This window comes from Mustela erminea, chromosome 15 (genome assembly GCF_009829155.1).
Source record: "Mustela erminea isolate mMusErm1 chromosome 15, mMusErm1.Pri, whole genome shotgun sequence".
Lineage (NCBI taxonomy): Eukaryota > Metazoa > Chordata > Mammalia > Carnivora > Mustelidae > Mustela > Mustela erminea.
Window position 1 is genome coordinate 78,114,211 of NC_045628.1, and position 27,724 is coordinate 78,141,934.

Below are 27,724 nucleotides of genomic sequence, written 5' to 3' on the forward strand. Positions count from 1 at the left end.
ATAGGTTCCCATCACAACTCATTAAAAAAAGAAAGTCTCTAGGATCTGCTTACAAAGCCAAGATTTTGTAGGGAGAGTATACTGGGATCATCTGGCTGAATGACTAATATTTGCTCCTCCTGGTCATAGAATTTGCCCTTTATCTCTGCTTCTTTCATACCCTAGTGAGCTGGGCTGAACAGCATCTTTTCTCTCTCTCTCTTAAAGACCATGGCTCCCATGGTCCTTGCTTCTTGGTTCCACTGCTCTGGGCCTCCCTCTGGTGTAGTTCAGATTCTTAGGGAGCTTCCAAGCAGGTGACACACCAAGACCAAAATTTATATCGAGAATGTTAGGAGAGATGGACACTAGAGTTCAAAACCCTCAAAAGGACAAAGGTCCAAAACCAAGTCTGCCCCTCCACCCCCATTTTCTTGGCCACGACATCCTTCTTTGTTTCACTGATACTCAATGTTACAATCTCTTATTACCAAAGGCCCCCCTGCGCTTACGGATTTGGAAACAAGGTTTTCCCGACCAATGTCTAAAGTGGTGGTGGAGGAAACAGGTCTGCAGTGGGAAATGAAAGAGGTAAGAGGGAACTCGGAAGAGCATAGCATCAAAAGAAGAGGGTTTTGAAAGGGCAGGAAGACTCCACAGTACCAAGTGTGGAGAGGAGTGAAGAAAGATGGAGACTAAAGAGTGGGAGTTTGGGGATCCAGGGCCCTTGTTTATGAAAACAGTTCCCATTCTCATGGAGCTAGGGGTGGAATAAAGGTAACAGTAGGTTAGGAGCGACTAGGAAATGAAGCAAGGGGGGAAATGCTTATATATTCCCAAGGTCAGAGGACTGCAAGGCCGTTTGATGAGATTGAACAAGAATGAGGCAGATAATTCAGGAACAGTGTTCACAAGTAACAAATAGCTTTGGGGAAGAACGGGAGAAAAAGCAGAAATGCTGGGCTGGATTGAGAGCTCCAAGGGCAGTATGGCTGGTGGAGTCTGGGAAAACCAATGTCTGCATGGGCTGGTGCCCTTGTGAAGTGTGGTGATCTTTTTGGGGAGGGACTTGTTGCAGTGACTCTCAAATGTCTTTGTCTGAGATGGAATTGCACCACCCTTGCCAAGGGCCGGACTGAGTAATCTTCTCGGTTTGCTCTTGGGAGCTTTTGTTCCCTGAGTGCTTTCTGTAGAGTTCCGGAGGACGGGAATGAAAATGGCGGCCTCCCGGTCTCTGGCCCGGAGGAGTCGAGAGCTCGGGGCCCCACTCCTTAGTCCGCCCTTGGAGAAAAGCACTCAATCACTCCTGTCTCCTTGGCCTCCGGCCGCCTATCTGAACTCACCTGGCCTGTGACCGAGCATTTCTGTTTCTGGTACACAACCCAGCCTGGAGATTCCTGCTGTGGGCTCCCAGAGGAGGAAGGTGTGTCTCCACAGATCAGCCACTTGTGGGGTCCCTACTCGAAGATCAGTGGCTTGACTGTGTCATGGAAAACAGTTTAAGGGGACCCCGAGCTGAGAGCTAACTCCTCGGCTCCGTCTCTGTAGCCGGCTTCCCCGCTCTAATATCTGCGAACTCTGCCACACTCAGACACCCCTGATCCTTCTGTGACCCCACGGGACCTGAGACCACGCTGTCCCCATGAAGGCTCCAGACCCACTTAGCCTCTGGAGTGCCATCCCTCAGTGGAGCAGACTCTAATCTTCTGATTTTGTGCTCCGCTGCTCTACCGCTTGCCGGGAACCAGCCTCTCCCCCCGCGGTCTCTCGGCCCATAGATCACCTCAGATTCACTTCTCCACACGTCCCACCTTCTAGAAAGTGGCCGATTTCCTGCTCTTCTTCTCTTCTATCTCCTGCTGAGTTTGAAGGTGTTCAGAATGGTTTGATAACGATCTAGCTAGAGCTCCTGGGACCCTGTGATATCTAGGTCTCCTACTCCTCCACCATTTTGCTCCTCCAGCTGTTTTCTGAATTCTAAGCCACCCTCAAACAGCTCGAGGTCCAACTGGCACCCTCCTTGAAAAGAACAGGAGCCAGCAGGGTGAGTGGACTTGGCCAGAGCGGGAGGGGGCCCAGGGAGAGCTGCTAACGCTGGGGCTGATTCAGATTAGATTTCCCTGATGTCAACCCCAGGGCCAGCTGATAGGTCATCTGTCTGGGTCACTGCAGGGCTCTGGGCCCCCTAAAAGCTGTGGCCATTTTCTTGGACTCTTATTAGGGTGGAGAGCTGCTGGGAGAGGTTCCTCCTAAAGGAGGCCTGGTGAGACCTGTTGTGGCAGGTGCACAGCCCCATATAAAGAACCCGAGGGAGCATCTCTGGTTGCTAAGTGACCTCTCCTAAAACCAGAGACTGAGATGTCTGTGACAGGAATGTGCCACACCCTGCACACTGTCGGGTACCAGCGTGGCTGGCCCCTCACCCCACACTCCTGCATGTCCACAGCCTCTGGATGGCCTTCTTCCAGTCCATCTCAGCTTTTCTCTGAGCACTGAAGAGGTCAGGACCATGGTCCATATCTTAGACAGACTGGCACTGCCATGGGAAGTGAGAACCACCAGCAAACTGGGCTGCATGCCCTGCTCCTGGCTCCAAACCCAGAAGCTTCTCTCTTCAGAGAAACTCTAATTCCTCTGCTCCTGTGCCCTGACCTGACTATCCCCCTTAGGCTTCAGGGAACACCCTGGCCTGTTTTGTAATATGAGGGCCTGGGAGGTATGGATTGAATGAGTCAGCCATGGAGGGCTGGGGGTGGCATTTCCGGGCAGGAGTGTCCTGCGCAACCCTCCCTCTCTCCTTTCCTTCTGTTCATCCATCCTTCCTTCCTTCTGGTATTCGGTGCACGACCAACCCCCGCCCCCCTGCAACCAATGGCAGCTTTCCTTCCTTCTCACTGATCATTTAAGCAAAGTATTTTCCCACTTATTAAAGCCCCTTCCTCCAGGTTGGATGCAGACTCCTGCCAAGGAGCCTGGTGTGGAATCAGGCACGTGTCCAATGTTAGCCCCCACATTCCCCCTAGACTGGTACCATTGTGCAGTGCCCAGACTGCACAACTATATGTGTCAATCCTGAGAGCTGCTACTGCTCCAAGGCCCTGATGTGGACAAATATATGACATATTTATCTCCCAATGGTCACCGTCCTGGCTAGAACACACTTCAGACCCAGTATCATAATAGTGGCCCCTTTTATTGAGGATCGCCATGTGTTAAAGTCTGATTTATGCTTGCATTAGCTCATTTAAGTCAGGACCTTTGCAGCTTGCTGCTGCCCCCGGGTCCAGGGCTCAAGCTTCTTGTTGTGCCCACTAAGACTGGACCACTGAGATTTCAGCTCCTCTCTGAACTAGATGGAATCTGTCTTTAAGAAGGAAGCTATCCGGGGCACCTGGGTGGCTCAGTGGGTTAAGCCGCTGCCTTCGGCTCGGGTCATGATCTCAGGGTCCTGGGATCGAGTCCCGCATCGGGCTCTCTGCTCAGCAGGGAGCCTGCTTCCCTCTCTCTCTCTCTCTGCCTGCCTCTCTGTCTACTGTGATCTCTCTCTGTCAAATAAATAAATAAAATCTTAAAAAAAAAAAAGAAGGAAGCTATCCACATGTACGCATTTCATTGTTTGACTCTTAACTCAGACTTGCCTTTTGTTTTGTTTTGTTTTGTTTTCGGCATTGGCTTCAAGGACAAGAAAATGAACATTGTTTATTGACCTTTGACTGTGAACCTGATGTAGTAATTCATGCAATCCTCACATCAGTCCTTTGAGGGAGCTGTGGTCAATTCCTTTTTGTACATACACAAGTGCAGGTTTCCAACTTCCCCAAGCCACACAGCCAGTACCCAACCCTAGACATCCGGACCTCACAGGCTGGTTCCCAACCACCACCCCTGGCCATGACTTTATGATCTGCTGACATGGAAACTTGGAAGATGGACATTTTCTTTCTTTAGGGATTCTTTAAATAGGAGATATGAGGCTGAGGAGAAGAAATATCGGTTAAAAGAAACACAGTGATTACAAGTATGTACTTGCCCAGGGTGACCCAGACACAGGTGCCACTGTGCCACCTAAAATCATGCGGCCTTGTGCAAGTGACTGAACTTCTTCCTGCCTCAGCATGTTCATCTGTTAAGTGGGCTTAATAATGGTACCTTTGGGATATAACTGTTGTGAGGAGTAAGGGAGAAAATTCAGGTCAAGTGCTGAATACGGAGTTAGTCCCATATTAAAGGCCCACTCATGACTGCTCTTGTTATTATTCTTAGGAACATAACCCACCCCCTGATGTCACCTCATTGCCTGACAGCTCCTAACAGCCTATTAGGGCGTCCTATACCCTCCAGTGTCTTGGGTATGATGGCTGGCTATCATGAGGATGAAGACATTGCCCCGAGTCAATGACAAAGGTTCTAGAAAGTGGCCAGCAGATTTCATCACCTCTGTATTTGTTAAAAAAAAAAAAAAGAAAGAAAGTAAAAAAGTAATTTCATTAGAAACCCCTGTAAGGTCCCCAGATCAGCAATGCTGTGGCATTCCTCCTCAATGTTGTGCTGCTCTGAATTGTTTTACAAGATGTGGTCGGAAAGAGGCTGGCAGGCCACCCATGTTTCTTGAGAAAGAGGCCCAACAAACCCCAGAGCTTCACCACCAAATCTGGAAGATGATATCCTTGAACATTCCTTAAATAAATTCATTTTCAACTCAAGACTCAGCAGCTGAGTGGGGAACAGTTACCACAGGCCACCACGAGAGGGTGCCCCAAAGCCACCTGTAAATGTCGCCCACACCCCTGCAGGCAGGAGACCAAGGTTTCAGGATATTTCTCATCGAAAAGCGAACACACACCAGGATACATCTACAGCCTGCCATCTCAATCTATTTGTGAACATTCTAAAAACCTCTAAGTGTGCAGTCTCCTTTTCTTGCTGTACTCGGCCCACCAGGGAAAGGATTGGAAAATGGATTGAGAAACAGTTATTAATAACCAATAATTAATGACCCCATTTTAGGTAGTGGGAGAGACATGTTTTATTCATTGCCTCTAATTCCTACAGCCACCCTGTCTGGGAGATGCTGGTATGCTCTTTTCCTTTTTCCTTCTTTCCAGGCATATTTTAGAAAGCATGGGAATGGTGAGGGTGTGGACAACATGACCTTAGATTTATCTATTATTATATGTACGCTTTCCAGGGTGCTTCATTCCTTCTTATATTTTCATGCTTCCACCTGGGATCATTTTATTTCTGTCTAAAGAATATTATTTGGTTGGTGTGTGCTGGAAACACATTTTCTCAGGGTTTGGTGTCTGGAAATATTATGAGTTTACCTTAAATTTTGAAGAATATTTTTTTTAAAGATTTTATTTATTTATTTGTCATAGAGAGAGAAGCGAGAGCAAGCACAGGCAGACAGAATGGCAGGCAGAGGCAGAGGGAGAAGGAGAAGCAGGCTCCCTGCCAAGCAAGGAGCCCGATGTGGGACTCGATCCCAGGACGCTGGGATCATGACCTGAGCCGAAGGCAGCTGCTTAACCAACTGAGCCACCCAGGCGTCCCTGAAGAATATTTTTGATGTCCATTGAAGGATGCTAGGTTTCAGCTGTTTTCTTTCAGTGTTTTCAAGATATGATTCTGTGTCTTTGGGGTTCTAGTGTTTCTGATGGAAGTTAGTGGTCAGTCTTATTTTTGGTGTTGTGAGGGTGACATTCCCCCCACCCCCATCCCCAGTTTCTCAGAACTTTTTCTCTTTGTCTTTGATTATTATAGCACTTTTACTATATTATCATATATGTTTAGGGTTCCTCTTCTTGAGTCTGTAGCTCTATGTCTCCAATCAGTTTTAAGTATCTTTTCAAATATTGCTTCATTATTTCTCCTTTCTCCATCTAGGATTCCATCACACATATTTTATTTTATTAAAAAAATTTTTTATTGTCTTATGTTAATCACCATACAATACATCATTAGTTTTTGATGCAGTGTTCCATGATTCATTGTTTTCATAGAACACCCGGTGCTCCATGCAGTACCTGCCCTCCTTAATACCCATCACCTGGCTCACCCAACACCTCCGCCCCCCACCGCTCTGGTAAAACCCTCAGTTTGTTTCTCGGAGTCCGCAGTCTCTCGTGGTTTGTCTTCTCCTCCAATTCCCCCCTTCACTTTTCCTTTCCTTGTCATAATGTCCTCCATGCTATTCCTTAGGTTCCACAAGTAAGTGAAACCATATGATAATTGACTTTCTCTGGTTGACTCACTTCACTCAGCATAATCTCCTCCAGTCCCATCCATGTTGATGCAAAAATTGGGTATTCATCCTTTCTGATGGCTGAGTAATATTCCATTGTGTAAATGGACCACATCTTCTTTATCCATTAGTCTGTTTAAGGACATCTTGGCTTTTTCCACAGTTTGGCTGTGAACATTGGAGTACACATGACCCTTCTTTTCACTACATCTGTATCTTCAGGGCAAATACCCAGTAGTGCAATTTCTGGGTCATAGGGTAGCTTTATTTTTAATTTTTTGAGGAATCTCCACACTCTTTTCCAAAGTGGCTGCATCAGCTTGCATTCCTGCCAACAGTGTAAAAGGCTACCCTTTCTCCACATCCTCTCCAATATTTGTTGTTTCTTGCCTTGTTAATCCATTACACATATTTTAAATCTTGTTTTACTTGACTAATATATATTTCTTATGCTCTTTTCTGTGTTCCTATCTCTTTTTTCTCCATGCTTTGGCCTGGATAAGTTATTCTGATATTCCTCACTAATTCTCTTTAAACCTAGCCATTGAATTTTTAATTATAGTATAGTAGCCATCCTTTTTTTATATATATATACTTTGCAGTTTACTGCTAAAATTCACCGTCTTAGTATTTATTTCTTGTAAAGATTTATTTATTTATTTATTTGACAGACAGAGATCACACATAGGCAGAGAGGCAGGCAGAGAGAGAGGAGGAAGCAGGCTCCCTGCTGAGCAGAGAGCCCGATGTGGGACTCAATCCCAGGACCTTGAGATCATAACCTGAGCTGAAGGCAGAGGCTTTAACCCACTGAGCCACCCCAGCATATAATTCCTTGAGCTTTTGATTACAGTGATTTAAAGATACACGGTTGAATACTCCACTTTGTGTCTGGACCTCTTGGGGCTCAGTTTCTATGGCCTGGTTGTGGAGGAGGCTGTTGTCCATCTTGGATTGATGGGAAATCCCTCTAGCCAAAAGCACCAATAGGCCTTTTTGCCTGTGCTATTTCAAGTCACTTAGGCCCGCCCTAATTTCTTCTAATATTACACTCAGATTGCTTCTTACTGGTTTATATTTTCAAAACTTGTTGTTATTTCAATTCAAATTATCCTCACCAAGGACCAAATTGAAGCATGGAGCAGCTCAAATGTTTTGCCTAATATCACACAGCATTCAGTGGCTTTAGTGGACATTTGTTAACTTGACTGCAGCCTGGTGTGTCAAAGCCCATCTTATGTTTGCAGCACAGGAGTCAGAGCTTGGGATATTCTCTCTGCACAAACACATGACCCCTCTCTTGGTCAACCAGATGTTCCCACTGGGACTTAACATCTGGAGTGAGTAAGGTAGATGTGTAGGAAAGCCCACTGACCTCATGCCAGTGTTGGTGGTTGGTTCTGATCCAGCAGCAGGAGGTATGGCATGCCTGCCAGATTTGTCCCACTGCATGAGTTCTGGTGTACTTGTAGCCACCTGCCCCCTGGCCCCTTGGTTCTAGCCTCTTTCTGAGATTTCCTTTTGATTATGTAGTTATTTGATATGCTTTCAATCCATTCCTGTTGTGTAGAAACTAACCAGGGTGCGTTTTTATTGTTTGCAACCACGGATCATGACTAATTCAGTGACCAAGCAGTTGAGAGCTCGAGAGGGCCAGGTGGCTGCTCTATCCTTTGCTGCAGACTCAGCTGAGAGATGGCTGTGTTTCAGACCCAGAAACTTGGCGTGATTCAGTTTCCTGCCCAGGAAGATTGTAAGGGATGCTGAGCATGCTATGGAGTACTCACTAAATTGTGTGCAATTTCCCTGAAAAAGTAAAATAATAATTTAGGCCCTTTAACAAGCGTGAAGGGACTCATTAGGGAGAGAACAATGAGAAACAAATTAGGGAGAGAACAATGCATGGGATTGTTCTGTGGTTGACACAGATGGAGTCTGGGCCTGTGTATTGACCTGGCTTGGCTGGCCTGGTAGGCTTATGAGCCGTGGCTTGAGCAGCCATGGAGGAGGTGATGGAACCTTCCTCATCAGGGCCATCCCTCTTGGGAGGTTTCTCTGGATCTTCTCTAATGCTTTTGTGGATATCAGTGTTCTTGGGACAGCCAGGCTCTGGCAGCTCCTCTAGCCAAGGACTTGGCTCAGTTCCTGACCCTGAACCTGACCCTCAGCTGCACTGCACCTGACCGGTTACCGCATAAAGAGGGCTAAACTCAGTTTCCATTGCTCGGATGATTGAAGGCTGTGACATGTATTGCAGATGCCTCTGTCCTGTCTCTCCATCCAGACATGAGTTCCAGAAGCACAGGGCCAAGTTCTTATATCTCCTTATATACTGTGCCCTCAGTAGGTTTTAATAAATGTTATTTGGCAGTGATGTGGCTGGCAAGTTTCTCCTTCTTCTCTTTGCAAACCCTTACTTCCAAATTGCCATGTTGCTCGGCAGGTGGATTCCAGTGGACAAGTACATGTGTAGTGAGAATGTTGCTTCCTGTCAGATGTTCTGAATTCGGGGATGACAGGGAGAGGAGGACTTTGCAGGAGGATGGGTAAGTCTTGTCTTTTTTCTTTTTATAAAGCCAGTTCTTGGCTTCGTGCTGCTGCAAACATGTTGATGTCTACTTGATGGTCTGCACGTTGATGGTGCACATTGAAGATTCAATCATATATTTTCATCTAATTCAGGATGTCTTTGCCCCATGTATTCCAGATGCATCTGGGGGTGCTTCTTCCACTTGTGCCCCATATTTACATAAGCCCGGGCTGCTCACTCAGGGGAGAAGCGTAAATAAACGAAGAGCAGTCTTCCAATACGTTTCCCACCTTCACTTTTGCCCAAGGTTGCTATTTAAAGCATAAATCAGATCAAATTGCCCCACTGTTGAACGCTCTCCCAGGGCTTCTTCTAATCCTGGGCACTCTTCACCATGGCTTTTTAAAAAGCCTGTAGAAGCTGGTCTCTTTCTCTCTCTGCTGCCGTTCCTTGCCTTTTACTTCCTTGCTCACAACTCTCCAGACACATTGGCCTCCATCCTACCTTTTGAGCTCTTTAAACCTCAGGCCTTTGCATTTGCTGTGTTCTCTGCCTGGAACATCACACATCTTGTTGCTTCTTGTTGTCATCCAGATCTCAGCTCAAATGTCATCTTCTTCCTGACCATCCATCTAATTTAGCCATCCATCTCTCTAGTCACTATGTATACTTTGTTCAGTTTTAGTTCCTTCACAACACTTATCTTTTCCTAAAATTATCATACTCATTTATTTGTACACCTAGAACCATGCATGGTGCACGGTTGTTCCTTGGTAACATTTTGTCGAGTAAATGAATCAAGGAAAGAACTAGTGGGAAATGTTTTTAATGTCTGTAGTCATATTTTAAAAATTTAACATGAAATTTTCAGTTGACTTCAAAACCCTTATGTTAATTTACTATAAAACTATAATTTAAATTACCTATGGGTTGAAAATACTTAGTATATGGCAAATTGAGTAAATTGATGATTCAACAAATGAACAAATTTACTATTGAATGAACAAATGGATGAATGAATGGAAAGTTGATTCCCCAGAGATGTGCACAATTTTTATCCTGTGGCATCTTGCACATCTTGGCACCATGCTGGGTACACGGACCAAAGAAGAACACAATCTTGTGAACTTGAAGGGAACGTGCTGCTCTGTTGGTCTCCTTCCTCCTTATGGAGAAGGAAGAGTTCTCTGAGTCACAGAATGCTTCCCAAAGCCAAAAGAAGCAAGACTTTCAGATTGTTTTCTCCTTGGGATTTCACAACTCTCTATGGGTTCAGATCACTAAGAACCAGGTTCATGATCATTGTCATCACTGATACAGACTTCCCACAAAGCAGAAGGAACAAAGTTCCCACCCCTGCAAAAACACTCATATCCAATCCCTCTCTTCCTCCGTAAGCAACTCTGAAGGAGACCCCTTCATGGTCTCTGCCCCACTAAGTTTTCTAGCCAGCTCTCCATCCCCTGCACTGAATCAGCTGCCTTTTAGATCACTTTCAAGAAAATTACACCTGCCAGATTGATTGTCCCCTTGCACCCAACATCCTTTGGATGGTCTTTCCTCCCAGGCATATGTTCAAGAAATCTCTCTATGCAGATCACTGGCGTATTGTTAAGTAGAATCAGATAAGGGAAATTCTGGGGGGAAAAATCAGTTTGTGTCCTTAATCAACTGGAAATACCCCTTATCTTTTTAGTTGGATAGAATGCAGTCTTCCTCACTTTGCAACTTCTCATTTATAGATTTTTATAGCTTTTTGGAGACAATTTTCCATGGTACTTTTGCTTTTTTGTGTATCTCATTAGCAGAGGCAATGATAGCCTTTGTTCTGGACGAGTTTTCAAGGATGTTTGTGTAGTAAACAACTTTGAAATGTAGAAAAAGTGACCCCCTCTGGACACAAAGCACATTTTGCCTGACCAAAATAATAAAGATAATATCTCCATCCAGGCAAAGTTTGGGTGGATTTGCCAGGAGTCTTTTATAGGAGTGAGGGTTTCCTAACTAAGCATAGTGACAGAGACCCACTGTGTGTTCACCGTCCATTGGACTGCTCCACTGTGCCCCATGAACTTGGGGGAGTGAACATGCTTCTTTATGTGCCATGAGTAATTAAGTCCTTTGTCTGAGCCACTAGAGTCTTCTGCCCACATCCATAGAACTGTGGCAGGCTAATTTAATGGGAAAGCAGGGTAAAGTCTCATACCCATCTTGAAACTCCTCTGGTTTATACTCTGTAACTTAATGTAAGTATGTATACTTATACATAAATATGTATTATTAGTATACATTATACATAAAATTAGACTGAATTTCAAATAAATGTGTCTTATCTCCTCAAATGGAAGCAGATGCACTCTCCAAATTATCTAATAAACATGGGTATGCACCCTGTGATGAGTACCCTGTATCTTCTTGCTGTCCTTTCATTCTTTGGATTGCCTTAGTTGTGGATGTGCCTCTACTATGTCCACAAGGGCCACCACTGAACATTGACTCTGTGGTGGTGGTAGTGGGTCTCCCAGTTTTTAAGGGTCTTCAAATTTAACCTTAGGTCCTCTTCTCCACTACTCTGTACCATTTCCCACCACCCAGTGAGTCAAAGAGTGCCAGATGGGATGGCAGGAGTGGGTAGTTAATAAGAACAGACCAGATGAATGGAACAGGATCTCCGGGGCATGAGTCAATGAGACGAATGCTGAGACATGATGGGCTGAGAGAAAACATCAAATCCCAGCTCCAAATAAAGGGCTAATGTCCAGACGTCCAGGAGGCCACTCGGCCTGGGAAACAGAAACCCATTACCCTGGATATCGAGAATACTAAGAATAGGAGACCTGGGATCAAGGCCAAGTCTGGATCCATTCCAGGCTGTCCCTTGGCAAGAGACACAGGCCTTCAGTGAAACAGAAAGGAACCAACATAAGGAAACCACCAAGCCCATGTCTGAATCAGGATTTGGCAGCTTCTCATTCCTCATTTCATTGTGTTATCCTCTATGATGCTATAGATAGAAGAAGCAATAATCATGATTTTATAAAAGCAAAACAAAACACAAAAACTGCTACCAAATGTAACTCTTGCAGAGAGAGCTAGGCAGGCAGAGGAATGGGCCTCGAGTCTGGAGCCAGAAGTTCTGAATGTGGGTTTTGGCTCTGTGCGGAGGGGACCCATTTCCCCACCTATAAAAAGGAGGACCAGAACATGACACTATGCATTGTGTTTGCAAGAGCTTTCGGGCAATTGGTGTGCAGAAGTGGGCATAGAGCAGAAGGCTCAGTGAGGTGGAGGGAAGGGAAAATTAGCCCTTAAGGGGTCCACTGAGAACACCACTGAAGTCCCCTTCTAAAAATCGTTCCCCCAAAATGAGATCCCACACTTCCTGGCTCTCAGTCACAGTAATATTAATAGTAAAGGTCATGATTTAGTCAGTGTGTGTGATAACCCAGATGTTTCACACATACGTGATGTTACTTCTAATCTTGAATCATTATGATAGTTGAAATATTTACAAAAATGCTGAACTATTCTCATATTTCAAATGGAGAAGTGGGTTCTCAAGAAACATGTGATGCATGGCCAAGGTCACACAGAGAGCTTAGAGCTGGGAGTCACACCCAGGAATGTCTGACTATGAAGATGGCCAGAGAGGGAGAAGCCCTAGTCCTGGGATAGTTCTACAGCTGCCCAGAGTGGCACTCAGTGGAAGAATGTGGTTTTCTCCTTGGCAACCATACCCGTAACACTGGTACCATGGTTTGTTAGAATGAGAAGTCCTTTTCCATGTGTTGACTATTTAACACTCACATCCGTCCTGCTGGGTGGTTTTACTATTTGCACAGGAGCTAGTGTGGCTTCTGGAGGACTGTGCGAGCAGCAGAGTTTGCAAGGAGATGCAGAGAGCAACCAAGAAGTCCTGCCAGGATGGGGACAATGATGTAGCCAGTCATGTAGATGGGGCTGTGGATGCTGGGGGATGGGACAAGTACCCCAAGGGGACTGGTCTTGACCTTGTGGACAGAATAATAGCATATTTTTGCCAAATATGTCCTGTGCTCCAGGCCTGGTCTGGCCCTGCCTCTCCTTAATACTGCTGCCCCCCCATCCCCAACTTAGAGCCAGCCAGTGAAACATAGCAGCATGTTGCTTGGGCTCCCTGACACAGCAGATGTAGGGTCCAGGCTCCAAGTAAACTGGAAGATAACCTTGGGGCCCAGGGCATGGTTCTAGAATAAGATGCCCTAAGTACCAACCTCTGACACAATCTTTCTTATTCCTCAGGATGCTCTAGACTTGCCCTTGGCCCACAGATAGACCCAGAAGGCATTCAAGGTCACCTTAAAGGCAGGCAGTCTCATCCATTGGCTCTCAGAGCCTAGGAATTATTTATTATTCTTCTTACTTTGCAGATTAGAAGCCTGAGGCTTAAAAAAAAATTATCTTGCCTCTCTCTTTTCTTGTCCATAGCGCCATCAACATTTCAGGCATTGGCCAGGGAGGTGAGCTGACCTCAGTGGTTAATGAAGATGAGCATGTGTTCCTGAATTGGTGGGCCTAAAGTCAGACTCTAATGGGGAAGCTGTGCGGTTTGGTTGTATCAGGGCAGGAGGCAAGGCTGAGCAAGAGAGAGAAGGCAGCCTTAGGCAGCAAACTGGAAACCTGGGCAACGAAACAGGCAGATCTTAGCAAGGAGCCTAATGGTGCAACTTTACCGGTAGTGGAGGGTCTGGAAGGGTGCCTGGGGACACCGTTATTCTTTTCTTGGAGTGATGGAGCCCAGGAGATGGACGGAATCATGGGAGAGTGCATTCCCACAGACAGGGAAGAATGTGGAGGCAGGACCATAGACCCAAATGGGGGTGGGCTTGGAATCTATGAGAAATGAGTTCACTGTTCCCCCAGAACTATGGTTTCAACTTTGCTTGTCCACTGGAATTGCTTGAGCAGCTTTAAAAATACTCATAGTTGGTACCCACAGAAATTCAGATGCAATCAGTCTGGGTTGAGAGCTGGGTATTGGTATTTTTAAAAGCTCCTATTGTGACTCTGATGTGCAGCCACAGTTGAGAACTGCTGGCTTAGAGAGGGAAGGTAATTGCGCATGTCACAGACGGGGCCTGGGGTGAGAGATGGAAGTGAACAGGGCTGTGCAAGGAAGAGGTGACGTGAACGACCCGCCTGTGGGTTCTTAAAACAGGAATTAGACTTCCTAAAACAAAATCCTACTAAAATGCCCCACAAATATCTTAAAGCAGCCCTGTGCTGGAAAAAAATGGAAGAGTCACCTAGTTTATTCCTTCATTATGATGAGATTTGCATCCATTTGTCTTTTTCATGATGTATCCTTGGAAAGAGAGGAACAGTTGGGTGCCCCAGGGTTTAAAATTGTGGGACCAGCCTTCAACTCATCTCATACAGTTCCTAAAATCGTGTGCAAAATAAGTTTGTTTGAAATGCAAACCCCCCACCTCTGGGCCCAAAGTTCAGAAAGCACTAAGGTTTTGTTTTGTTTTAAGATTTTATTTATTTGAGAGAGAGAGAGAGAGAGCAAGCGAGCACATATGCATGCACAAGTGGGGGTTGTGGGCAGAGGGAGAGTGAGAAGCAGAACCCCGCTGAGAAGGGAGCCTGATGTGGGAATCAATCCTAGGACCCCAGGATCATGACCTGAACTGAACCCAGACGCTTAACCAACTGAGCCATCCGGGCACCCTGGCACTAATGTTTTTAGATGGAACCTAGAAAAGCTGTGTCTAACAAACTAACAAACTCCCCAGGTGACTACGTGACAAAGATGATCTGTGGCCCCATATTGAGATATGCTGATTTAGGAACAGGGATATAGGTTTAATGTATTTGGTTTTCTTAAGAGCTCTCTAAGCCCTATCAGCATCCGCTGTGAAGAATATTCACAGTTTAATGGAAGCTGGAGGGAGGAAAATCAATTCCTAGTGCTCCAATCTAAATGTCTATCTAGAGCGAGTGCAAAGGATGTCCCATTAGGTATGTCCTCACATATCACAAAACTCATGCCGGTGCCTGCATGCAGAGCTTCAGCCTGTCAAGAAGCATTTTACACTCCACAGCCCAAGGCAGCCTCATATCTGAAACACTGTCAGAAATGCTGAAAGCCCTCCAGAGCCTTCCACCTGAGGCTGGGGGACATGGGGCAGCTGGCATCCTAGTTCACCTTTGCTCAAGGCCCTCATGGTCTGAGAGGGAAGCTCTAAAGATGGAGGGTTGCCTAGGAGTTTTGCCTTTGGGACATTGTATGGTTGGGATACTCCACGAATATTCATTCCCTCAGCGCCCGCAAGATTTCTAAGCTGACCAGAATAGTGGGGATGTGTTCATGAGTTCTCATGCACAATACAGAAGCAGGCCCATGCTAAAAAAAGAGAGACAGGTCTGCTTCAGGGGGGAGTCATCTTTTTTTCGGTTAGGGACGATCATCTCATTTTATTGTTTCATTGGGATATTATTAATCACCCTAACTATGGGGAGAGAGCACATGTCATGCATGGTCCTGAGCAGAAGAATGCCAGGCTAAAGGGAGGGGACACAAAAGAACAGTGATGGGATTCAGGAAGGGAGTTAGGTAGCCAACCCCACTATAAGTCTTGGACGTGGTTCCTCTTAGCATCTTACTTTTCCCTCATTGAAAGGATTCAAGCTGGCTGGTCCTGCACCTTTGGGGGTTAAGGAGATCATGTCATCCTTCCAGAAATCAGGTCAGCTAGAATGGAGACCAGAAAGTGAGTTGTACATTGGAGAAAACCTTTGCTGATGCTATGACTCTTGCTCGAAGATCAAGAGACCATGACAGAGCAGCAAAATCTCTCTATGAGCAAACCAGGCTCTCAAGAGGAGCAGAAGTAATGAAGAAATATTAGGAAGAAATTCAAGAACTGAATGAAGACTCAAGATACTGGTGAAGGCACAGCCGAGATCGGATGGAGACTGGTAGCAGGAGCACAGAGAACTTCATACATCCCTGGAGGGACATCAGTAGGCTTTGGGACTTCAAATAAGCAAGTACTAAGGCAAATGTTTGGGTTGCTAATGGCAAGCCAAAAGGATGACCTTGGTATAATAATGAAATTTAATGAGCATCACTCTAAGATACTATGAGCCCATGCTGACCAGGTAATGGAAATAGCAGCAATAATGAGGAAAGCCACTGAGATGGGTGAGCACCAGGGTTGCATGAAGTAGGAAAAGAATTTTCATCTTAAACAGGAAATCAAGGATTTGAGGGAAATCCTTCAAACTCGAGATCTAAGTTTTAGCCTCCAGGAAGATGATGCATAAGAAAGTACACTCTTTATCAAGTTATCAGTCTCTGTCAATTCGTACCAATTGATCTGAACCTGAGAAGGACTGAAAATTTCTGTGACATGGCTCCAAAAAAGCCTCAGGGCTGGCCTGCTACATTAAATAATTAGAGGAATAATAGTGAAGAAAGAAATCACCACCTGAATCATTTATTACTTTTAGATTATGTACAATACACTGGCAAATGATATTTTTAAATGATCACCTCTGAAAATGCATAATAAGTTAACAAGGCATTATTCTTATTAAAATATAATAGAAAAATAATTCAATATAGTAAAAGTTCTCAAGATGATATCATAGGGCAATTTCATGTTTATTTTTTGAGGAATTCCTGCTCTCCAAAGTGGCTGTACCATTTTACATTCCCATCAGTGATGCAGGAAAGTTTGAATCTCCCCACATCCTTATTATTTTCTCTTTCTTATTAGAACCATCTATTAACTGGGAAGTGGTATCTCCCTGTGGTTTTGATTAGCATTTCCCTAGTGATTAATAATATGTGGGTTTTTTTCATGTGTCCATTGACCTTCTTCATATATCTTCCTTGGAGAGATATCTGTTCATATCCTTTGTCCATTTTTAAAGCAGCATGTGATTTCAAAGCTACAAATTCATCTTCTTGTTATGGAGTGGTGAGAGTTCTTTACATATTCTGGGTACAAGTCCATTAACAGGTAAGTGATTTGCAGCTACTGTCTCTGAGACTGTGGGATGTCATTTTTTTTTTTCCTTTCTGATTGTATTTCAAGTTCTTTCCCAAACATGGCTCTAGGAATGGCCAGATTCAAGTATACCCATAGGCTTGGTCCCCTACTGTCTTGTATTCATGCTTGAGTATTCATTCACCAACATTAAGCTCCAGGATGGAAGATGTGACAAATCAGGACCCTCCTCCATGGCAGGAGTCCTTTTCTGATTTCAGAGATGGCAGTGGCAGCCAGTATGGAAAACACACTGGAACTTCCCCCTGGAGCTGGGCTGTGATGGGATGTGTCTGCCATGGACATCATCATCTTTTCCCTGACCTCTCTGCAGCTTCTGAAGACATGGCAGAAAAATAATCTTCTTTGAAGATACTGTATAACAGTTGCAAAAAGCAAAAAACCAAAACACAAAAAACAAACTGTTTCCAACACATTATGCTTACTGATATTTTGGGTTTGGTTCAGTTGTCGAATGAGCTGATTGATGCATTTATCTGGAGAGCCGGGTGAGCCCACCCTCTTGAGGAAGCAGGCTACTGTCAAGATATCATGAGATGGAAAGGGTGCAAGAACCCAGAGACTACCTGGAAATTTTTCCCTAGAAAGGCAATTTCATGAGTGATGTTTTTTAAACAAATGACACCAACCTTCTTCAGGTAGGTTGTCTGTCAAAGAGATGCTTTTATGTTTTTATTCTTGACCTTGACTTGTCTGCATTTCAAGATAAATTCTCAGACAAACTTCATATTGGGAAATCCCCAAGTCACATAAGATTCCCATAGCAGCGTTTTTATGGCCCGGGGGTTTGCTTTGACAAATACACTACTGAAAATAATCTTCAGAAGAAGTCTTGCAGTGGTCCCCTGCACCAGAAAACTCACCTCATTAATCCCTTGGATGCAAAAAACAAAGGCCAAGGGATGTTTATCTGGCATTTCCAAGACATAAAGCTGCACTTTTAATCATCTCAGGTGCGCCTTGTCATCTTGTTGCCTCCAGGAACCATGTAGGAACCAGTCTAGTCATTTAAACCTGACCCCTTTTCCTTTCTATTTCTCCTTCTTTTCCAAAAGTGCCTGCCTTGCTTAAGTAGCTTTGAGGGCTTGATAAGATTTCTTTTTTTTTTTTCCCCAGATTTTCTGGAACTAAAAGGATCATGTTTCTTTACGCTTGCTCCATCATCTTTCCCCTTTTTTACGCTCTTAATGGTATTGTTTGGAGTATGAATGTTTTTAGTTCAATGAAGTCCAATTTATCTACTTCTGTAGCTTTTGCTCTTGGCGTTGTATTTAAGAAAACATTGCCAATCCCAGGGTCATTAAGACTTACTTTTGTACTTTCTTGTGAAGGTTTTATGTTCTAGCTTATACATTTAGGTCTACGATCTCTTTTTGAGTTCATTATTGCATATCGTGTGGGGTAACGGTCCAAGGTCATTCTTTTATATGTGGGTATGTAGGTGTTTTAACACTATTTGGGGGAAAAAAACTATTCTTTCCCCAATAAAATGTCTTGGTATCTTTGTTAAAGATAAACTGGTCATAAATGTAAGGGCTTCTTTCTGGATTCTCAATTATAGTCCATTTATGTATCTGTCCTTACACCAGTAGAACATTGTCTTGATTACTACAGCTTTATAATAAGTTTTGAAATCAGGAATTATCAGTCCTCCCAACTTGGCTGTTTCTTCCATGATTATTTTGGCTACTTGGGCCCATATGAGTTTTAGGATTGGTTTGTCAATTTCTGCAAGAAAAGCCAGCTGGGATTTTGAATTGGTAGAGTAATTGGAAGGATATTGCCATTTTAACAATATTAAGTCTCAGCATCCCAGCTCTGACAGATTCACTGAATACATCTATGTATCACGAGTCACCAGTTTCCTCAAGAAAGGACACCAAGCACACATCTAGTATTTTCTTTTCATCTAAATTCAGTTTACAACACTGAAAAGTTACAGAGACACCACTGGGTGAAGTAAACATATTGTGCTTTGATTTTTAAAAGGAATTGAGAGAGATTGTTTGAAAACCTTCTGCCTTTTAATCATGTCCATTAGTTCTGGGTTCTGTGTGTGTGTGTGTGTGTGTGTGTGTGTGTGTGTTTTGTTTTTGTTGTTTTTATTTTTTAGTTTCCCTCTGTGCCTGTATGTGCTAGTCATTACTAAAAGCCAGTTTATAATGGACAGACTCTGGCTGTCCTCAGTGGTTGATAACGAATCACTGGCACCCGGGTAGGACAATATTGAAGATGGAAATGTGACTGTTTTATTTATTTTTTTCTTCAGACACTGTGGGGTTTGTAACTCATCTGTTACAGGTAAGTGTTTGTAGCCCCCAGGAAAAAATTGCTTTTCCCTGAAAATTCATTGGCCCTGGACACAAGTAGGCTGCCGGAGTGAGGCAGAAAACCCCAATGGAGGTTAAGAGCAGGGGTCCATGTCCCCACCGCACTTGCGTGAGCCGGGGGAGGGGAGCAGGTGCAGCGCGAATACTGCAGTGGGAGGGATCATCCGCTCCACCCGCACCTTAATGAAACAACACTCTGAGACACAAGAGGTGTGAATGTGGTTGAATTTGTAGAAGTCACAATTCCTGACCTCATCAGGAGGTATTAATGTTTTTGCCTTGGACTTGCCAATGTCCGCTCAATACAGGCTCAGACCTTTCCTCCTCACTGGCTTCCCTCCAGAAACTCAACAATGTTGTGTTTCTTAGAATGGGAACTTCTTACCCAGGCTATGCATGGGTAGCCCTTTGATCTTTTCATCCCTCAGCTGGGTAGCTGATGGTGGTGATGCTTTCAGGAACTCTTCCCCTGCACTTGACTTACAGAGGGCCCTTAAGAGGGCTTGGCAAGGACCCAATGTGATGGAGAAAGAATGACATGCTGGAAGCAGGTCTGCAGTCTTTGGGTGGATGAGCCAGAGTCTTTCAGGGACCAGAGTCAAGGCCTGTTTAAGAACCGTTCTTGATTCCACTCCAGGGCCTCAGTCTGAGCTGAGGATTTGGGATCTAACCACACACCTTCTCTTGAGAATTTTTAAGTGTTCTAATTAACACAATAACCAGATATATTGTCAACATAGTAATTTATATGCGACCAGATGTTCACCTTCTTTTCCTCTCTGAAAGCAGGATGTAGGAAGAAGGGCTAGACTGGTTAGTGAAGGTTTGAGGGTCAGAGGTTGGGGGTCTGGCTTTCTGGAAGCCGCCCCAGTCCTTCCCGTGCAACTCAGCTGCAGCTACAAATGAGGGAGCACTGGTCCACTGAGGAAGCCCTGATTCCCTGAAGCATGCCGGGCTTGGGTGGGCCTGATAACGGATGGAAAGCAGGATTGTTAGTAAATCGTTAGGCAATAACTATGAAGGTCCACTAAAGTAGAAGTTTTGTTTATGCCCCTCCAGCTGCCAACCAGTAAGTAACCTGACCGCTGACTGAATCAATCTTTTTTTTTTTTTTCGACTCTGTACCTTTGTTTTCTTAAAAACAAGATTATTTAGGGAGGAGCAGATCACTGAATATAAAGTAAACAATTCCTGGGCACTGGGGTCCGTTCCAATCACTGGGTAACAGTGATGGTAAGAGAAACAGCCACCACCCTCACGGGCTGGTGATTGTCTAAGCTAGAGAAATGGTAAAGGTGGAAACCAACGCAGAGCCTTTGGGCAGATAGACAGGGCTAGAAGAACACAGGCAGCCATACAGCGTTGTAGCCAGAGTGCTAAAGCTAGTCAGAACAGAACTTATACTCATTTAGATCCTCAAACAGGTGGTTCGTGTAGAATATCTCATGAAACCCCCCATGCGGGGAGGAATCCCATCCTCCGAATGGACTTAGTAAAGCCGAGGCTCCCTGAGGCCAGGATAACATCTCCTCCCCAACTCCCTCCAACCCCCGGGGCTGTGCAGAAAGTTATTGTACGATCTAGTTCAATTCCAGGTCTTCTGACCACAGACCCTGTGCTCTTTCCATTATGCTGCCCACCCAGGACCCTCTTCCAACCCCTCAATTTACAAAGGGTCTCCGAATGAGCTCGTGGGAAGCTGAAATCCAGAGACTTCCATCGCGCTGTGTGCAGTGAAGCCCTCTCTGTTTTTGACTTATTGTGGGAGTGAATCAGAATGGGCTGCAGTTGAAGTCCGGCAGCAAGACCTTGTCCCAAGGCCAGGGCATCCAAGGAGAAAGTCCTTCAGTTCTCACAGAGGAGTCCTGGGGCCCCAAGGAGCTCCCGAACTTCTCGGACCGTGCCCGGCTGTCTCCCTCCTGCCGCCTCCCTGACTGCCAGACAGCGGCTCTCGGGCTCCCAGCTGTCCCCACCACACCCTGAGTGTCAGTGCTATTTTTAAACCCCTCTTTTCTGTGCCCTTTTAATCTGACAGGTGAAGAATTGCTGTCATTTTCACACTGAATAACATTCATTATTTAGTATCTGTGGTGAAAGACCTGATTTACTACGAGGGTACTTCTTCCTAAACCATGCCCAGGAGGCCGTTTTAATACGGAGAGGGAACCGGTTGGGTTTTAGACCTGCTGACGTGTGACAATCAATGGAGGAGGGACCTCTCTGTTTAGGGGGAGGGGAAGGGCTCCACCGACTCAGGGGGTGGGCCCTGAGTCATGCCCAAGGAAGAAAGGGCTTTCAGGAACATCTGAGGCTATCAGGATCAGCAGCCCAGAATTGGCCTCTGTGTCTGGAATGTGGTCACCAAATAAGGACAGTGATTTCTCAGAATAATAAGAGCTATTCAGTTTAGTGTGCCAAGTTCATTTACTGGCTTATGCAGAAGAATATCCCATCACTACGAGGTCTGTAAGCATGTGCCTATCAAACGTCAGGCATTTGAGCAGTTTCCTCTTGCCCCGCCTCATGTGGCACAAACTCAGCCACTGTCCAGTGAATGTGTGTAAGAGCGTCAGGAGCCCACCTGCCCATGTGGGAGAAGTTGCCCTCCAGGGGGACTGCAGTATTCTGTGGCTGGCGTGGGGCACCCTGATGGAGGGCCCTTGCTGCAGCCCTGTCGGGTGCTGACTTTAACTCCTGGCCCGACTTTTCTGAGGGCAGGTCTCTGGGAGGGACTTCCGAGCACCCCAGGTCGCCTGTCTCCTGCCTGAGACTCTGGGCCACACGACCGTCAGCATTCATCTGTCCCAGAGCCCAGGCACACTGGACTGGTGCTTTGTAAAGCAGCCCGCATCTCAGAGCGTGCTCTCGCCGTTTGGCTTCCCAGGCTGGAGCTGACAGTGCAGACCCAGATTTGAACTTCACACGCTGTGCTTTCGGGCTTGCCAGCTGCCAAAATAGTGTAGGAGGGCAAGAGTGGGCAGAAGGAGAGCCGGTTCTTCTTCTGAAATCTGTGGCTAGACTCAGCTCTCTTCTTGCTTTTCCCCTCTCTGCCGAGGCCCCTCACGGATGTGGCTGCTTTGGTCATGGCCATGGTAAGTGCTGTGGGCACAGACACCTGTTAGGGAACACTGTGACACTGCTTGCTCAGACCAGCGAATGGTGGAGAGGGGAGGGAGGTGGCTGTCCCCTGTGAATGTCCCAGGATGCTGAACCAGATCAGGGGCCCAGGATCCTGGCACAGAGCTGACCAGAGCTGTGGGGCAGAGGGTCAGATCCCCTCTGCACAGACCACAGGTCCGCGAGTGAAACAAAACACACGGCATCCTTGCTTTTGGCTTTCGATGACCTAGAGGCATTGGGGTCATTCTGTCCCGTGCCTGCTATGGTGTGTTCCAGAAAGAGTGCTCTACAAACAGAGACAGCAAAATGATTTGGAAACTATCTTGACTTTTCATGTGGGTGGTATGTTTCCATAGGATAAAAATGAGTTGTTTGTGCCTTCACTATAAAATGCAAATCTAATTATTTTCATTTCTGACACCAGAAGTAAAATCCAAATATTAACAAATATCTGTTTGTTAAGTCAGCGGTCTTGTGTTAAAACACAGCCCCCAAGGTCTTGCTTGCTGGTCACTGTATACTTCTATATAAACATTGGCTTTGGGTGGTTGCTTGAATGCAGTTTCGGGGAGCTGTGCTTCTGTATTTTCTCCTATGGTCTGGATTTTCAGCTCTCTACCATTAGAGCTATTAGAGTACAAGGCCCCTTGGGTTGCTGTCTCCAGGAGCCATCAAGCAGCTACAAGAAAGAGCAATAGGACATTCTGAGCCCTACCTGTGCCTCCTGCTACCTCATAGCCTGCCTCGCTCCCTGGATACTGCCCACTGTACTTCTATGGCTCATACCCAGGAATATGTGAAGACCAGGTACTCACCCATTTGACTGCAGACATGAAAGCTGACATTTATGGAAGCTTACTATCTGTTAGTGCCTTTGTTAATTCCTTCAGTTCTCAACCTGATTCAGGAGCTGTGGTTGTCACCCCTCACTTCTCAGACAAGGAAAATGAAACTTAAAGAAGCCAGGTGGCTTGTCCAAGGGCATGCGGATTGAAAGGGGGGAGCTGGGATTTGGGGCCAAGGCTTTGAGACTCCAAAGACCTACCTTCCCTAGGTCATCATAGCATCCTGGTTTTCTAGAGTAGGTAGAGAGGAAAGCAGAGAGCCTTCCTTGTGGCTGTCCAGGTGAGATGCTCATGAGCCGGAAACCCCTGCCTTGGTCATGATCTCCTTTGAGGAAAGTGGCCATGGGTAATTTTCCCCCCAGTGCATCATGGCATGTGTCAATCAAAATGACTTCTGCTATGCTGGCTACAACTGATTGGGCCACCAAGTTCTGTGAGAATGGAACAGTGTCTCTTAACTGTTGGTGAAGTTCCAGTACCTAGCACATAATAGGTGCTCAATAAATACTTGTTGAGTGAATAAATAAATGAATGGATGGACCTTGGACCTGAAGCTGGTGCCCAGCCTATGGCAACCACCTCTGGGTTATAACATGATCTCTGAGGTGGACCAATACAAAACTTTATTAATAAATGGTCCACTTTGGATGGTGACAAATTGATGACATGGTATCTTTAGAAAGTATGGAAGACAGGTGTATTCTGAGGAGGCGTGTCCTTTCCACAGAGCCTGTTGTAGTTCTCAGTCTGGAGAGGGCAGGAACCCAGAAGGACAACAGAACACCGATGTCCCCTGCCACTCAGGTTTCTGCTATCTTTCACTGAACGGCCAACATCACAGGTGATCACGTTCTCAGAGTATTGACAAGCATGTGCAGGACTTGTCCAGTCTGCAGAGAAACTGAATAGGTTTCTAGGTGAACCTTAGGCTCTTGGTGAACCATATCTTCTCCCAGAAGGGCATGGAGAATGCAGGGGCCCATCTCTGTCCACCTGCTTCTTCCCTTCAATTGATCAAGAAAATTCAGTGCCCCAGTAGCCGTGTGTGTGCACGTATGTGTGTGTGCATACACATGTGTAGTAGGGGGGAATGGCTGTATGTTCTTTGTGTCCCAAGGACACAGGACTGTGACAGAATAGTGGTGACATCTTTAAGAATGAAAAGAAGGTAGGACATTATGTCCTCAAACACCTGGCCAGCCCTCTGTCTGTGGGAAATATTCTCACACTCATTCATGTAGCAGAGAGCACTTCCTGTGTTTATTATATGTGGGGCCATGTGGTCCCTCAGTCCTGAGCTGTGGGAACCCACCAAAGGAAGAAACATGGCTACAAAGGAAAACAAAAATGCTAGTAAACATGAGTTAAGCTAACATGCAATTTGTGAGCTCCTTAGAAGTGCTATGGTACAGACTAATGGTTTTCTTCTTAGCTTTCATCAGGGTTGGCAAATTCCCATTAGCACTAGTCTTGGGTAATTTGGTTGCGTATTTTAGAATAATATGTACTGTCTGTGATCAACACCCTAGGCTTCCCGTTGTTATGGATCCCCGGGGCCTGATTGGGTCAGCAAGTGGGAAGGGATCACAAGGCAATTTTCTGGCTTATTCCTGAGCCTGTAGGCTACTGCTTTCTGTTGTCATTGCTGCCATTACAAGTACTGGGTCACAATCTGGAACAAAACATAAAACCTCATCCTGCAGGCACCACTTCTTACAGTTGCCAGAGTCTTCTATCAAGGATAAACCCTGGTGATTCTTCCTGTGGGTGGCTGGCCCACTGAGCCCACTGGACTCCCACTGGCTTCCTGGTTTTGCCCAGAGGAGACACTGGGGTATCAAGACACTGCAGACCAGACATTTGGCAGTTTTTCCCTTCCCACAGCACAGGCACATTGCATCAGGAATGGGGTTGGGATGACACATCCTAATTAAAGGCTGAAGAAATAATTTTGTGTTGTGACTATAGCATTGGCTGCCAGTGTGGCTTGTGCATCATCTCATCCTGTTTTTCAAATGTCAAAAAATGTAAGCGTACAAATGTGGCAGTGCCTATAGCTGGGTAGGAAAGGGCTTTCATCTCAGGATTGGCTCTGAGGATCAGTAGTGGCTGCCTGGAGGGCTTGTCAGGCTGAGTCCAGGCTCTGCTGACAAGAGCTCCAGATTGATTAATCATGTCTGCCGTCAAAGCAGGCATGGGGACAGTGGGGTGGCTGTGCAATATTTTGCCATTGTGGTTTATAATGTGGACTTATAAGAGGGATTCTGTAATGCCACTGTAATGGCAGTGATCTACTCTTTTTCCTTGTCCCTTTCACAAAAATAGTCCAAAGATTTTGCTCATTAGATGAAACTGAGTCCTTACTTACTACTAGTCCCTGCAAAACAAAGAGCATCCAGAGAAAAGACTAAGGAATCATGGCTACTTCTGAGATTGTCTGACGTTCCTCAATAGGGCCATGCTGGGCATTCAAGGGGCTGGTTACAGGGAAGAGTGCAAGCTTTGTGTTTGAATCCTGATCCACTATAGCCGAGTGACTTTGAGCAGGTTATTTCACCTCTCTGAGTCTGTTTCTCCTTCCTTAACATGGAACAAACAATTCCTACCATCCTGAGTGGACGTGAAAATTAGAACTTGCTTATGCAGAGGTTCCTCAAAATGTTGAAAATAGAACTGCCCTATGACCCAGCAATTTCACTACTGGGTATTTACCCTAAAGATACAAACGTAGTGATCCAAAAGGGCACGTGCACCCGAATGTTTATAGCAGCAATGTCCACAATAGCCAAACTATGGAAAGAACCTAGATGTCCATCAACAGATGAATGGATAAAGAAGATGTGGTATATATACACAATGGAATACTATGCAGCCATCAAAAGAAATGAAATCTTGCCATTTGCGACAACATGGATGGAACTAGAGCGTATCATGCTTAGCGAAATAAGTCAAGCAGAGAAAGACAACTATCATATGATCTCACTGATATGAGGAAGTGGTGATGCAACATGGGGGCTTAAGTGGGTAGGAGAAGAATAAATGAAACAAGTTGGGATTGGGAGGGAGACAAACCATAAGTGACTCTTAATCTCACAAAACAAACTGAGGGTTGCTGGGGGGAGGGGGGTTCGGAGAAGGGGGGTGGGGTTATGGACATTGGGGAGGATATGTGCTATGGTGAGTGCTGTGAAGTGTGTAAACCTGGCAATTCACAGACCTGTACCCCTGGGGATAAAAATATATGTTTATAAAAAATAAAAAATTTAAAAAAAAAGAACTTGCTTATGCAAAGACTAGGGAATTGTGCTGAGTCCTGGAGGAATGACAAAGCTACGCATGACCGAGGAATGGGGAGCTCTGGTTCATACAACATTCTGGTAACTGGTCTCAACACCATAACTGAATAACCAGTTTTCCCTCAAATCTTTGGGTGGCTTAATGGGAAATGGCATGGGATGAAAGTCAGAAGACTGAGCACACATTCCGGTTTAACTACTTACCAACTGGGGGATCTTAAAAAACTGATCTTACCGAGTTTTAAGGTCTCCTTCAGTGACACAGTGAATGCTAACATCCCCACCATCAGGATGGTTTCAACCATACAATCATTATGAAAGTGCCTGCTTCACAGTAGTTGCTCAAAAACTATATATCAAATCTTTAATTTTTTAAAACTTTTATTTGGAAATACACTTCATCTTTTTTAAAGAACAGTTTTCAGATTTACAAAACACACACACACACATACACACAAAAACTGAGGAGATAGTACAGAGAGCTCCCATATCCCCCTCCCACGGTTTTCCCTATTATTAACATCTTACACTGGTGTGGTGCATCTGTTAGGATTAATGGATCAGTATGGACTCATTATTATTAACTGAAGTTCATGATTCATTCAGATTCCCTTAGTTTGTACCCAATGACCCTCCTCTATTCCCGAATTACACATTGCATTCGGTTGGCTTCTCTCCTTAGGCTCCTCTTTGCTGTGAAAGCTTCTCAGACTCTTCCTTGCTTCCAATGACCTTTATGGTTTAGGAGTGTTGGTCAGTATTTTGTAAAATGTCCGTCTTTTGGAATTTGTCTGATTTTTCTCATGATTAGACTGGGGATGAAGACCACAGAGGAAGGAGGCATTCACCTCACACCATTGCAAGGGCACATCCATGATTTATCACTGTCTCTATCGCACTTGATCACTGGGCTGAGGGAGTGTTTGTTAGATTTCTCTACTGCAAAGTTACTCTTTTTCTCCCATTCCATACGTTACCCTTTGCAAGAAGTCACTATGCAAAATCCACACTTAAGGAAAGAATTATATTTTAACTCCTTGAGGTGGAGTATCTACATAAATTATTTAGAATTGTCCTACTAGAGAGGTTTGTCTCTTCTCTCCATTTATTTATTTTTCAGTCATTTGTCTATATTAGTACAAACTCATGGGTATTTATTTTATACTTCAAGTCATAATACAAAACTATTTTATTTATTTTCTTGTCCACACTGCTCCAGGTTTGGCCATTGAGAGCTCTTTCTGTTGGCTGCTGTGTGCCCTGACATACTACTATTAGTGTACATTTTTTTAAACACTTTCTTGCTTTCTGACACTGCAA

At 45.1% G+C, this 27,724-nt stretch overlaps 2 pseudogenes; one reads left to right on the plus strand and one right to left on the minus strand.

Annotated features, from left to right (window-relative positions):
- Nucleotides 1-519: 519 nt before the first annotated feature.
- Nucleotides 520-16,121, plus strand: LOC116574108 (annotated as a pseudogene).
- An 850-nt stretch (nt 16,122-16,971) lies between these two features.
- On the minus strand, nt 16,972-17,953 carry LOC116574109 (annotated as a pseudogene).
- Between the last annotated feature and the right edge of the window lie 9,771 nt (nt 17,954-27,724).